At 38.2% G+C, this 14,556-nt stretch overlaps 1 protein-coding gene across 2 annotated transcripts in view; it reads left to right on the top strand.

Annotated features, from left to right (window-relative positions):
* Positions 1 to 14,556, top strand: part of Pip5k1b (phosphatidylinositol-4-phosphate 5-kinase type 1 beta) — a 250,200-nt gene that overhangs the window by 58,854 nt on the left and 176,790 nt on the right. The gene's annotated exons all lie outside the window — the stretch shown is intronic.

The raw sequence follows: 14,556 nt of genomic DNA, 5'->3' as shown, positions 1-14,556 counted from the left end.
ACTGACTCTGAACCTTGATCCTTAGATCTCAGTCTCCTGAGGAGCTAATCACTTGCTTGATTCTATGACTATCTTCTTGGTTAAGCTTATCTACTTGATTCTGTCTTCCTAATAACTCTTTGTGGATGAATTCACACTAGAGTTACATAAGAAATTGCATTTGGAATTACACTGGAAATTATGTTTCTAAGTTTCTCTCCTATTGTTTGAATTAACACTTAAACTGGATTTGGACTGTTTAATGAATGAGTTAGGACTCTTAAGATTTAGAAACTGATATGTTCATATAATCATAAGTATTCTGTCATCAAGGTCCTGTACTAATATGGGTCTTTACAATTTGGTTATCTTTCTTTTGGCTTTAGGAATATCAACACTTACATTTCCACAGATTTTAGAGTACTGTTTAAGGCTATGTTACCTTATACATTTATCAGGTATCATACATTAGATACATTTGGCAATAATTTGTCAAAACATAAAGTACTAGTGGTAGAATAAATAAAGAATTTAGTTCATAATTGATAAAGGAAATATTTTCAGGTCCTCATCTTTATTCTATGATCTCTTAGTTGGGTCTCTCTGAGCCATCAATAGCAATATAGTGAGAAGAAAAATTTATCATATGCTTGAAATTGTAACTACTTTGAATTTTTTTTTTTTTTTTTTTTGCCAGTCCTGGGCCTTGGACTCAGGGCCTGAGCACTGTCCCTGGCTTCTTTTTGCTCAAGGCTAGCATACTCTGCCACTTGAGTCACAGCGCCACTTCTGGCCATTTTCTGTATATGTGGTGCTGGGGAATCGAACTGAGAGCTTCATGTGTAGGAGGCAAGCACTCTTGCCACTAGGCTATATCCCCAGCCCACTACTTTGAATTTTTAATGATGGTTATTTTTTTTAATTCTGAAGCATTTTAAACATTTGATGTGTTCACTTTTTGATGTGTGAAGTTGGAATTTCAATAACTGGAGAAGGCTATGTTAATTCACTGCCATTTGGAACATGTATTCTGAATATTTGTTTTTAAGCTTTCCAACAAGCAAGCTTTGATGGCATGTTACAATCAATGCTCATTATCTTGAATTCACACGCAGGTCATTTGTTCTTGAATGTGTGAGTGAGTGTGTGTGTGTGTGTGTGTGTTTTAAAGTGAGCATTTGCCATGGTTTTTATCCAAAGGAAATCAGTCACAATTGTTTGTAATGGACTGAAAAAGGAAAGCTCTGAGAAAAAAACTGCACTCTATTTTTTAATACTTGTGCCATTACAGCTGTTGGCATTGTGATGAAACATAGCTCATCCCTAGCACCGTTGTGATATTCTTTTCCATGGAGCAGTTGAAGATAAGAGTCTTTTATAATAACATATTTTTAAAATGCTGACACTGTACTTATTTAGTATACTCTGTGCTCTAGAAAACCATTATATAATGATGCCTGATACATATTTTTATTAGCACCACATGAAGAAATGGTTGTCTTCCCTTGTCTGGGTTAGAATAAATTTAAAGCAAAACTCCAAGCAGGAAAACCAGAGCTATTTAAAAGTACAAGGGATGTTATTGCTTTTTGTTTTTAAATTATCCATCAAAATAAGACTTGAGTTTTAAGGAAAAATATAATTTATTCTGGCTGTTCTATATACAGATATAATATCACATAAAATGATTTACTAACATTGGAGAAGACTGAAACACCTAATCAGTGATTATTGAAAAGCACAAATTGCCAGGTTCTGGTAGCTCATGCCTGTAATCCTTGCTACTCAGCAGGCTAAAATTTGAGGATGACAGTTCAAAGCCAGCCTGGGCAAGGAAAGCCAATGAAACAATTATCTCCAATTAACTACCAAAAGAAGCTGAAAGTAGCGGTGTGGGTCAAAATGATAAGAACACTAGACTTGAAAACTTCAGGGACAGTACCCAGGCCCTGAGTTCAAGCCCCATGACCACCACCACCAACAACAAAATACTGAGACTACTTTGAATGGCCATCAATAGATAATCAGAGTATGAAGCTCTTTCCTCTAATAAATACCTCATAGATACATAGAATGATGTTATACAGAAAAAGATGGTAGAATGTGGTAGGTGATAAATGTGTATACTGTCGCCTCATTTATAGATAAAAAGAGTATATACCTAGACTTGTGGGTAACTAACATTAACAGGGGTATCGCTGGGAAATTAACTGCAAGACATCTTATATAGATATGTGAGGTGGTTAGTCTTGGTTGTCCTCTTGATTGGATTGAGAAGCACCTAGGAGATTAATAAAGAACATCTCTAAGTATATGTGTAAGACTGTTTGCAAAGATGATTAACAAAGGAAAGGATACTTGTCCTGAATGGGGATAGCCACCCCATAGGATGGGGGTCCTCGTAGAATAAAAATGGAAAAAGGGAAAAGCTTATAGCTTCTTTTCTATCTCTGCTTCCTGACCACCATGATATGAGTTCCTTTACATCTACCCCAGTATGATGGACTGAAATTGCTAAAGCCATGAGCCAAAATCTTTTTTAAGTTGTTCTGTTCCAGTATTTTGTCAAAGTAATAAAACATTTGACTAATATAGCACACAAACAAAAAGTTCACTTAAATGTATCTGTCAAGGACTTAACACTTAATAATCTGTCCTATAATTAGAGGAACATACTGAGATATTAAATAATATTCAGTGTAGCATTGTTGAGATCTCTGGGACCATTTTTCCCCCTATCTCCCAGGGAAAATGCCTGAACCCCAAATTATGAAAGACCACTTGGCTTTGTCTCCTGCCTGCAGAAGGCAAAACGTGCTCTTGTGGATCGCGTTTAGCCGAGAAGAGAGTTGCCGAAAACCTCCCCCCCCATCATCCCCTCTCACGTGTCAGAGGTTGGCGCAGAAAGGAAGGCTCCGGGGAGACAGTCTGAGGATTGAACGAGTCTCACGCGCCCAGGGGGCGGGCAGAAGAATTTATTACGGTGACAAAGGCGGAAGGGGAGGGACTTGGGGTGACTAGCTAATTGGCTGAACTGGGCTGCCCATCAGGTGATGTCATGGAACTTCCTCTATGGGCGGAGACTATAGCCCCCCCAAGAGCTGGGTCTCTGTAAAAGTCTCCGCCATGATGGCACACACGTGTTTGCCCCCCAGGGGCGGGGACTTCTCTTCCGGTTGAAACCGGAAGATGGGAGTGGCTGGCTTTTTACACTGCCCCAGAGCTGGGAGAAGGGCAGCATGAATCCCCAACATAGCATTGTTCAAATACTTTAAAAATTAACCTGTCTGCTTTTTCCCCTGTTGTTGGTGAATACAAGTTAAGAAATACATAGCATAATCATACATAACATCCCTCTTCACATTGAGGATATAGTTCTTTCCCATGTATTAATATGGAAAAGGTATTCAAAACAGATAATATGGAAAGGGTAAGGTAATAAACATTATATGTACATAGGTTGCATTATGAGAAAATAACTTCAAAGGAGATTTCAGTCTGTGGTCAGCTTGCTCCATTGCTGTAGGCCTATGTTGAGGCAGAACATTGTTAGGGTAGCAAAGAAGCTTGCTTTGTGGCAGCCAGGAAGTAGAGAGAGAGAGGAAGTAGCCAGGGGCAAGAGCATGGTGACTGGGATCCACTTCCTCTGAGTCCCTCCCAAAATTCCACCACTAGCTGGGTCCATGATTTTAACAGATGAACGTGTGGAGACATATCATATTCCAACTGTAACATACATAGATAGGCGTATGAAGAGATAAAAATTCCAAAATGTTTACATGACAGTATTAAAGATAATTATTTCTAGGAGGTGAGATTATAAGTCATTCTTACCATTTCCTTTTACACATCTATATGTTTAAATTTTGTACAATTAACAAATAGTTCTTTTATTTTAAAAAAGAAAAATTAAGCACATTAGGTATCAAAAAAGGAGAAATGGCAGAAATATATTGCGAGCTAGTTATATGAAAGCTTATGGAGATAGATGGCATATGTAGCATTTCCAGGAAGATTTACTTTATCAAAGTGATCCACAGGAGAGAGTGCCTAAACCAGTAATCATGGAAGAAATGATAACTGGGCAAAAAGTTCTCTCTGAATTAAAGTGTAAGCCCCAGAGGGCCTCAGTAGATTCTTCCAACATCCAAGAATATGGGTATTAGTAAGACAGACCTTGTAATTTATTGAATGGAGCAATAAGGAAGTATTATAAACTAGAACCATCCCTCATAAGCCTGATAAATGATGATATTACTATTTCACCTTTTCTAAATATCGAACAGAAGACAGACTTCCTACATCGTTTTTTCATTTCTTTATTGTCAAAGTGACGTACAGAGGGGTTACAGTTTCATATCTAAGGCAGTGAGTATATTTCTTATCCAATTTGTTACCTCCTCCCTCATTTTTCATCCATCTCTCCCTCCCTATTCCCCCGCCATGAATTGTACAGTTGGTTTACACCATATAGTGTTGTAAGTATTGCTGTTGCATTGGTTTGTCTTTTTATCCTTTGTCTCTTGATTTTGGTATTCCCGTTCCCTTCTCTAGTTCCAATACATGTATATATAGTATCCAGGGTACTAAAATCAGTTACAGTGATATCAGGGGTAAAACCACAGGAATTTTTAAGATCCTAATATGATCTTCATATCAATATTTCATAAAGACAGTATGTTTGGATATGCACCTATGTATGTATAAATATTGAATTATGAACATTTCAATAACATGCAATCAAATAGAATTTAGCAGTGCATTAAGTAAATACTAGGGTCAAGTTCATGACAGGAATGTAAGCTCGGTTCATAGTGAAGAAGCTTGTCTGAATGTTAGATGAAAAAAAAAGAAGAGAAAAATCTACATAGTCACTTTCAAAGGTATCCCAGAATGCTTTGCTGAAACTCAGCACCCATAGGACATCAATCATAGTGTGTTTACCTGTGTATACTATTCAAAACACAGTGGATTGTATTTTTAAAGGTGAATATTATTGCATATAAATATGTCAATAAAATCAACTTTAAATCATATAAATAAGATCACTTTATGGTAACAGAAAAAAATCTATACACATTGCTAATTTTAAAAATATGTGTTGAAGTTAGGCACTGGTGGGCTCATGCCTATAATCTGCCCAGGAGGAGATCTGAGAATCACAATTTGAAGCTAACTCAGGCACCAAAGTCCATGAGATTCTATCGCCAATTAACCACCAAAGAAAAGATAATCATTCTTTCACAGTTGAGCTTTGACTCAAATTGTAGAGCACTAGCCTTGAGCAAAAACTCAAGGACATCACTCAGACCCTCAGTTCAAACCTCAGGATTGGTGCACATGTGCATGCATGCACGTAGGCATACATGCACACACATGCACACATACAAATATATATATATGTTGAAACTTGGCAAAATAAAGATAAATAGGTTACTTTTGCTATTTAAGTTTTAAATATATAGTATTGCATCACTAAATGTACAACTTGTTCATGTTCATCCCTATTTCCCCATGTTTTGAAATTGAAATTTTCTTTTAAAAATTAAAATAAGCCAGGTATGTTGGCTAATGCCTAGAGTCCTAACTTTCAAGAAGCTGAGTCAGGACGATCAAGAATCAGAGTCCAATCTGAACTAACTATATAGTTAGACTCTGTCTCAAGCAACAGCAACAACAACAGACACCAGATGCCAGTGGCTCATGCCTGTAATCCTAGCTACTCAGGAGACTGAGATCTGAGGATCTCAGTTCAAAGCCAGCCCAGGCAGAAAACTGTAAGACTTTATCTCCAATAAACTACTCAGAAAATGCTAGAAGTGATGCAGCAACTCAAGTGATAGAGCATTAACCTCGAGCACAAAGAGGCTCAGGGACAGCACCCAGGTCCTGAGGTCAAGCCCCAGGACCAGCAAAAACAAAAACAGACCAAAAAAATAGGGGGGAAAAACCTGATTATAGAGCTTATTTTTTTCAGGAACTAAACATGGTCCTCATCTTTCTCAATACATTCTTGCTCTGGATTCTTCATGTGCAATAAGCCTTTTAGGCCTGGAAAATATTTCTGATCTTTGATATATCATTAAGATGAATTGAATCTTTAGAGTTTACATTTTCCAAAAGCAAATTATATGTGAAAAAATGAAACAGATTTTCAAAGCTACTGAGCTGTGTTTTTTTCTAGGCTATATATTTTATGTCTAGTGATCAGGTCTGCTAAAAACAATGGTATTCATTGTGTTTTCCTTTCCCTTTCACTAAACTCCAGTGGAAATTTCTACAATTACTTGACCTTCAATCAATCATGGCATTCTCTCTCTCTCCTTCCCTCTCCCTGCCCCCCCCCCATATTTTTTCTGATAAAGGTTAATGCAGTGACTTTGAAGCCCCTTGAAGACAGACTTTGGTTCTATCTGCATTAGTTCTTGGCTTTCTTCTTTTGCGCTAATTTTCATGACTGCTTTGGGACATACAGTAGTAATTACTTAAGTTTTTGCCCTCATTAGTATCTGTAAGTTCATAAAAGGATGTCGACCTCTTAGCCTTCATTCTGATAAGAGGAATAATTGTCTTTGTTGCATCAACTTCACCAACATTTTAGTAAGGTAATCTGGAGCACCAAGGGAATGGCAGGTATGAGGAATCCAGGCGTGTTTGAGAGAGTCAGTAGCAAGTGGGGACTAAGTCAGACTCTCATCTCAGATTCCTCTACCATTTAACTACTTATGTCACCTCTGGCGACTGAATTAACTCCTCTGCCACCCATTCTCCTCATCTTCAAAGTGAAGACAAGAATTGTAGCAATAGGGTAGACATTAAAGTAAGTGTTCACAAAATATTTAGGATACCAAGCATATAAGCTTTCATTTAAAACCCTGTTTTGAATTATTGCTGTCCTTCTGGGCATAACAGTACAATGAATGGGGCATACAGCTTTGACTATGCCTGACAAGCTCAACTATGTCTTTCTAATTAAAAAAGGAAGAGTGGGAAATGATTTGTCTCAATGTTAGGTATAAACATATCATTGTATAGTTATATTAAGCATGGCTTCATTGTTTAGGAGAAGTATTTTAACTGTAAGGACTGAAGAGTTCTACTGTCTTGGCCATTTAGTTTTCAAAAGGAAAGTGAATAAAAAAATCTGTAGCACTTTCTAATAAGTGGAAAATTCAGATGCCTCAATTCTACAGGCAAGAAAAATTGGTTTCTTGCTATCAAATTGAGCAACACAGAAAAAGTCATGTAGGTAGTTATACTCAGTTTATATAAATTAGTAGGAGACAGGAGGACCCGGAGCATGCACACACACACACACACACACACACACACACACACACACTTTTCTTTTTGTTGCATTTTCTTGTCATGTTGAGCACAAAAGTATAGCCAGGGGGGGAAAGGAACGTAATCCATGAGGTGCCCTCTTTATAATCAGCCTCACTGTTTTAAAGCATGTCAGAAATTAAGTAACTCCTGACTATACAGTGTCATCCTCTAAAGCCAAAATACTCTGCCTAAAGCATATTGAAGCTTCAAACTTATTTGAAACATAGAGCCTGTCCCTCAAACCATACCTTTAGGTGTCTGATACCTGGAGACAAAGACATGCCTTGAGGAATAGTAGCTACTGAGATTGAGTCATTTTCCAGTTTCTTCCTTTTTACTCTTTTTAGCAGAGAGAGAAAGAGACTGAGCTAAACTTGTCCAGTCACAGTCAAATGTGTGTCCCTGTACAGTATATTGCATGCCCCAGAAAGCCATTGACATGACAGCAGTAATTCAAAGCAGGGTCTCAAATGAATAAATAAGAATAAGCCTGTGGGATTAGTCCCAATTGAAAAGTTCAGCACTACCAGAGAAGATGGCTGCTGCTGCTGGGGCTTACCAAATGTCTGGCTGCAGGGACTGTACCCACTGACCCAGCTGCATTCTTAGTGATCCATGGCCTCTCCGCCCCATGGCATCCAACTCTTCCCAGACACACAGACTAGGAGAACAGAGAGTTTAGAAATGTGATCTCAATCCCTGATTTTCCATTTCAGAAACTCTCTACCTGATTGTTATATATGAGATTTTCAATTCATACTGTATAGGCCACAGAAAATGGATGGCCCTAAAATTACTAGGTGAAGACAAAGAATCAAACCGAAATTCAGAATGCAAAGGAAACTCCTTGGGTAATACATATTAAATAAATAAAAAGGAGGGTAGGATCATGGCATCTGATGCGCCAGTAGAGACAGACCTGTGTGTAGGCCTATTATTGTCTGCAAGCCTATAATGAACACCCTATTATTTGAACCTTACAACAAAGAGGCTGTATCCTTATTTCATAAATGAGAAGAATGAAGCCTAAAGAGGTTGACAGCCTTGCCCAAGGTCACAGCACTGGGATTGGTTACTATTTTCGTTGATATAGTCCTGCTATGCACTAATTTGTTAAGAACGTGTGTGTTCCAAATACTATGGCTTAGTAAGCTTTCTATTCATGTAATATAATACTGGAATGGTTTTATTCAGGCTCACAATTTTGGAGGTTTTAGTCTGTGGTCAGTTGGGCCTGTGGCTTTGGAGCCTGAGACAAGGCAGCACACCATGGTGTGTGTAGAAGAAGCACACCCACTTTCGGAAATGAAAGGGAGACAAGAAGAAATTGGTGTCCCACAGCCTCCATCTTCTAAGGATTCATCACCTCCCTGTAGTAACACTGGCTGGGAGCCAAACCCATGGGCTTGGGAAACCTCTCAGATCAAAACTCTTAACACCCACCCTGCTGGAAGGGCAAAATAGTTATATACCTAACTAGATTTTCAGCCTTTGTATGTTTTAGAGTGAACTTTATATATATCTTTTTTCTTTTTTAACTGAAGGGCTAGTCTTATAAGAGAAAGATCTCAGATACAGGCAGAGAGAAGCAAACAGCTACAGAGAGTGCCACCCACTGTAATCTTAGATCATGGCCTAAGAGGAGGAGCTCAATGCCAAAGAGAAGGCACTGATACTTTATGTTTGAAATCAGGGAGGAGCAAGGACAGATACTCTGTTTTCCATTCAAAAGATTTAAAAGAACAGAGACAGGGGATTGGATGGCTGATTTAATATGCTAATATCCCCTGATACTCTCCCTAAATAACTGAGCAGAGTAACCACAATGTCCATTTCTTTGTTCATGCAAACCTTGCCAATAGTCTGTCTTCCCTTCTACCTTCTTATGACTTCCATGTGAAGGACACAGTTCTATACAACTAGGAGATGGCTTTTAGTGGTTGTCAAAAACTCATGTTGAGAAGTGTCATTAGCTTGGAAAACTTCTATCTTGTTTTTGTAATTCTTGGAGTTGCTTTAATATTTGAAGGATTGAGTCACATGAAAGCAGAAACCATGTGGAAGCACATGTAATGGCATACAGCAGGCAGAAACCATGTGGAAGCACATGTAATGGTATACAGCAGGTAGAAACCACGTGGAAGCACATGTAATGGCATACAGCAGGCAGAAACCATGTGGAAGCACATATAATGGTATACAGCAGGTAGAAACCACGTGGAAGCACATGTAATGGTATACAGCAGGCAGAAACCATGTGGAAGCACATGTACACAGCAAATGATAACTTTCTGAGATCATCTACCCACTCCTTCCAGAATCATGTCCTTACACACAACTCTCACTTATCATATATATATATATATATAACTATATATATAGTCTGACTATGCACACACATATATAGTCTTAACATATATATATCGTCTGAACAAACAGCCCTTGCTGAGTTCTTTAGATATTAGCTTAATTTTGTTCCATGTAACGAATCGTGTTGGGAGGATATCATGAGAAGGAAACTGGAGCCAACTTTGGTTGAACAGAATACAGGAAGATTGCAATTGTGCAGTTAAAAGGCAGTGAGAACTGGGTTTGGAGGTTCCTGTCTGTAATTCCAACACTGAAGCTGAGGCAGGAGTATGGGAAGTTCAAAGCTGATTTAGGATACATGTCTAGACCTTGTCTTAAAAAAAAAAAACTCAGGGGAAAAAGGAAAAGGGAAGATAATGAAATGGGCTTCTTTCCTCCTCATCCCTTGTTAGAGATAGTGAGCTTTGAGGCACTGTGGGTACAGGGCCAAGGCTAGCTAGTGGCTCTCTTGGTGTCTGCAGAGTGGAAATTTGTAATCTGCAAGTCTTCACCATTACCTGACCCTTCCTTCACCCTCACTTCATCCCACTCTCTACCCATGCTTAGGACCCCAGGAAGAGGCATAGCTTCCCTGTTTATCTTCTTTTCTCCTTCCTGCTTGTCAAAAGACAGCGTGTTCCTCTTGTTCTTCCACTGTAACCACTGTGTCAGAGAGATGTTGGTGGCACAGCATCAGTTTTGAGTTAGGCTGGTGGTTAGTGTTGCACAAAAAATGTCTTCCTCGCAATTGAGGTACATCTTATCCTATTAGGTCCTCTACTTATATTCCCAATTCTCTGCTACTTTTTATTACATTGGTAACATTTTCAGGTTTAACTTGAGGTGCATAGTATATATAAACTTCGTCTTTAACTGGATATGTTGTTACAGATGTGTACACTTTGTAACTGGCATACATAGGATACTGAAGGTGTTTCTGTGCCTCAGTAACACTAAGCAACCACTGTTTTGACTTCTCTTTTTTTTTTTTTTTTTTTTTGGCCAGTCCTGGGCCTTGAACTCAGGGCCTGAGCACTGTCCCTGGCTTCTTTTTGCTCAAGGCTAGCACTCTGCCACTTGAGCCACAGCGCCACCTCTGGCCATTTTCTATATATGTGGTGCTGGGGAATCGAACCCAGGGCTTCACGTATATGAGTCAAGCACTCTTGCCACTAGACCATATTCCCAGTCCCTTGACTTCTATCTCTATAGACATTTTGTTACTCTTGAACATCATTAAAATAGTCAGAGAGTAAGTACTCCTTAGTGTTTGATTTCTTCCATCCATTATTATATTGTAACTAAAATACATAGTTAAGAACTTCATCATATAATTTGCTTCTCCATTTAGTTGTTCATGAGAATTTGTTTTCTATTTGCAGCTGTCCACATAGTAATGTGGGAACATTCTTGTATGTGTCTTTGAGTAGATATAAATCCTTTTTTCTATTGCACATCCGGGGATTGGGCTGCTTATTTGTAAGCTATGTACATATCTTCTTTTATTAGCTATTGCTAAATATTTTTTCTTGTACCAGTTAACACTCCTAAGTTTCTTTACTTTCAGAGTAGTTTTCTTTTGCAATATTTTCATTCTATTTTAGTGATGCCAGTTAATGTGAGATGCTGAGCTACTTACCACCCATTTCAGTAAACACACACACACACACACACACACACACACACACACACACACACACACGCTTGTTCTACACAGTAACTTAGTATAGATCCAGAGGTGGAAACTGGTATCCTGTGCTTGGAGGATTAATAGTGAAAAATCACTCATAGAAATAAAAAAGAAACAAGAAGTTTACTGACTAGATGCCTGGTTTAATAGTAGAGGAGTGAGCATTGATCTCTACTGAGTACATGTGGTATTTAATTCATAGCGTGGAGTCAGAGGGTGACTTGACTGAAGGAAGGTCCCTTGGCTTCTACCTCTAGCATAATTCATTTGCAACAGGCTGAACTGCATTTCATGGGCACTATTTTCTCTAATTTCTCCTGGATTCCTTTGAGAGGTAGCAGTAACTCAGTATGTTAAACACTGATTAGAATACCTAGCCCTGGCCCATTTTAATTCTAGCAAGTGTATTTTGGCATATGTCTGAAAGAGTGGAAACTTAGGGCTTCAGTTTCTTTGTTCACATAATAATTTATTCAAGTAATCTATCTATGTGGGTTGAAGAGGGCTATATAACTAATAGTTTTCCTGATGTAAGAAATGTAAAAGAATTGTCAAAGTAAAGAGTGTGTGATGCCTACCTAAAAAAAACTTGTTAGGCTGTATTTTCAAATAATAGGGTTTTGTTCTCTTTTAGATAAAGCTACATTAGTTAGTTGGATAGTTCATTCATTCACACAATGATCCAACAAACACTAATACTAAGTAGCAGGCTTAGCCAGTAGGCCTAAACTAGACATACAGCCCAAAATAAAGTGAAGATTTTGCTATTAGGTAACATGCCTTCCATAAAGGGGTTAAGAGGCAAGAAGAGATAATGGTTGATTGATTAACTAATTGACAAATGAAAAGACTGTCTTTCGGTGTAAGAAAATAGAAACAACGAAAAGACAATAAGAATGTAGGTTTGGCGTTGGGAATTGCCTAGCTTGTTATAAGGGAAGGCCAGAGAGAGCTTTGGTCAATGACACTTGTGCAAGAACTGGAAAGGACTGAGCAGTGTGAAAATCCACAGAACACAGTAATACACTGGACAGTGTCTGGTGGGCTGAAGGACAGTAAAGAGGCCTCTGAATTTGGAAGGGAGGTCGTTAAGGGGATACAGCTGAAGGTAGGTGACAGAGAGGGCAGGAACTCACAGAGAGAACTGTGCGGGCTCTAGACCATTGTAATGATGACCATAATTATTTCTCTGAGTGGGAATCTACCAAAAGATTTTGAACAGACAAGTGATTATTCTTTTTGTTAAAGGACTGTCTTAATTATTAGGTGTCAAATTGATTTTAGGAACAAGGGTACAAAGGAGAAACTCCCAGAGATCTCTAAGTGATGCTTTCAGGCAAAATTGAATGGTACAAATGTCTTGGACTTAATCACCAACACTGTGTTTTATTAGTAACTAATAACTGTGTTTGTCAGACAAGAATGAACAATTGTTAGCATATTTGAGCCATGTAATGATTTAATAATATGAAAAACAATATGCTATGGATACTACAAGTTCTATATTTAATACTCTGATATTTTTTCTGGACACTTTTCTATTTGCTGCTTTTATTTAATAATGAGCCATTCTTTGAGGACACATTTGAACTTTAGCTGTTTGCACCTCTTCTCTCTTTATCCTTGGCACATGAAGGTTCTGCTGTTGCCTTGCTATCTCCTAAATGCACCTCCCTTTTCTGCTTCTTTCAACTTTGGCTTTAGACCCTCCCTTGAACTCAAAGAGTTCGATGTCAAATTCTGCAGTAAGCCCTGAGAGAATGCAGCCAACAGCATGTATGTTTTTGAAGTGAGACCTTGATTTAGGTTGGTTTTAAATTCTTGTTGTCCCACATTCTGGCAGTAGAGCCTTTTGCAACTTTGGACCTCAGTTGTTCTTCTTTAGCAATATTAATATGTAAATATTTTGTTATTATAACATAATTTATAAAATAAGCATCTAGTTTATAAGATTGCAATGAATGATAAATGAGACTGCTATGTTTAAAAAGCATGGTAGTAAGTAGGCACTTAAAAAGGTGTGTTGTTTGCACCTCCTGTTATCTCACTCCATCATTGGTATATCTGGCCTATCCTATAGCATAGTCCTCATTGTCATTCCCTTTGTCGAAACCTCCAATAGCTCCCAATCTCCTCACACATTAAATATAACTACTTCTTCCTGGCACTTGGATCTCTGTTCTTCGACTCTAGCTTTCCCCCCTTTACTTATTCTTCCCCATGTACTTCATGTTTTAGCCAAATTTCCTCTTTTATAATCATCTGCCACTTTTATATAAAATGTCATCTCTATTAAAATCCTATCTTTCCTTCCAATCCTGTGTCAAATGCCTTCACAAAGCCACTAGAAATCTGGGAAGTTTCTCCCAGTCCTGAAATGTCTATGTACTTAGAGGAGGTAGCATCCACTGACAGGCTCTGGAGGGAAATGACTCGTCTTGTCATTTTCTGTCATCCTGTGGATGTTATTTAATCTCTGTACCTGTTTCTCCTGCTATATTGGACAATAACACTACTCATCTCATAGGGATGCTTGTGCCCTGAGATGTTGCATATGAAACAATTTCAATATTATCTGGCACTTAGAGATCAGTGAAATCAGTTTTTGTAATTGTAGGCATGAATGTTTAACATGTTATCATCAGTGCTCAAATTTTATAAAGACTTCAAATAAAAGCTGTTTGAGATATGGTATAAAGATATGTGAACTAGACAACAAAAGACTTGGGTTCTCCTATTCTCATTATTAACCAAGTGATATGATACTGAACATGTCACTTATCTTTTCTGGATCTTTCTTCAGCTACAAAATGGTGGCAGGGGTTGAAGAGTAACCACTTCGGACTCTGTTCAAGTAGCCACGTGGCTATCTAATAGCCATGTCTAGCTCAGCCATATCAAAATAGAACTTAATTTCTACTTTTCTATATATGCTCCTTTCCCCTCTGAGTATCATCTACCCAGTTTCAAGAAAACATTGAGTCCTCTTTGAATCACCTATTTTTTCACCATTACAATTTGATCTATCTGCAAATCCTATTGATTCTACCTCCAAAATATGTCCTGTACCCACCCAATTCTCCCCAAACCACTGCCACAACCCTAACCTAATACTCTTTTGTTTGTACTATACAGTAGGCTCCTGATCTGTTTATCGGCCTCCTTTGCCCTCTTTTACAAAGCCAAAGTCATACTTAAAACATAGACCA

Source organism: Perognathus longimembris, chromosome 1 (genome assembly GCF_023159225.1).
Source record: "Perognathus longimembris pacificus isolate PPM17 chromosome 1, ASM2315922v1, whole genome shotgun sequence".
Classification (NCBI taxonomy): domain Eukaryota; kingdom Metazoa; phylum Chordata; class Mammalia; order Rodentia; family Heteromyidae; genus Perognathus; species Perognathus longimembris.
The sequence above is the reverse complement of the archived record's forward strand: the minus strand, read 5'-3'. Positions and strand labels throughout refer to the sequence as shown.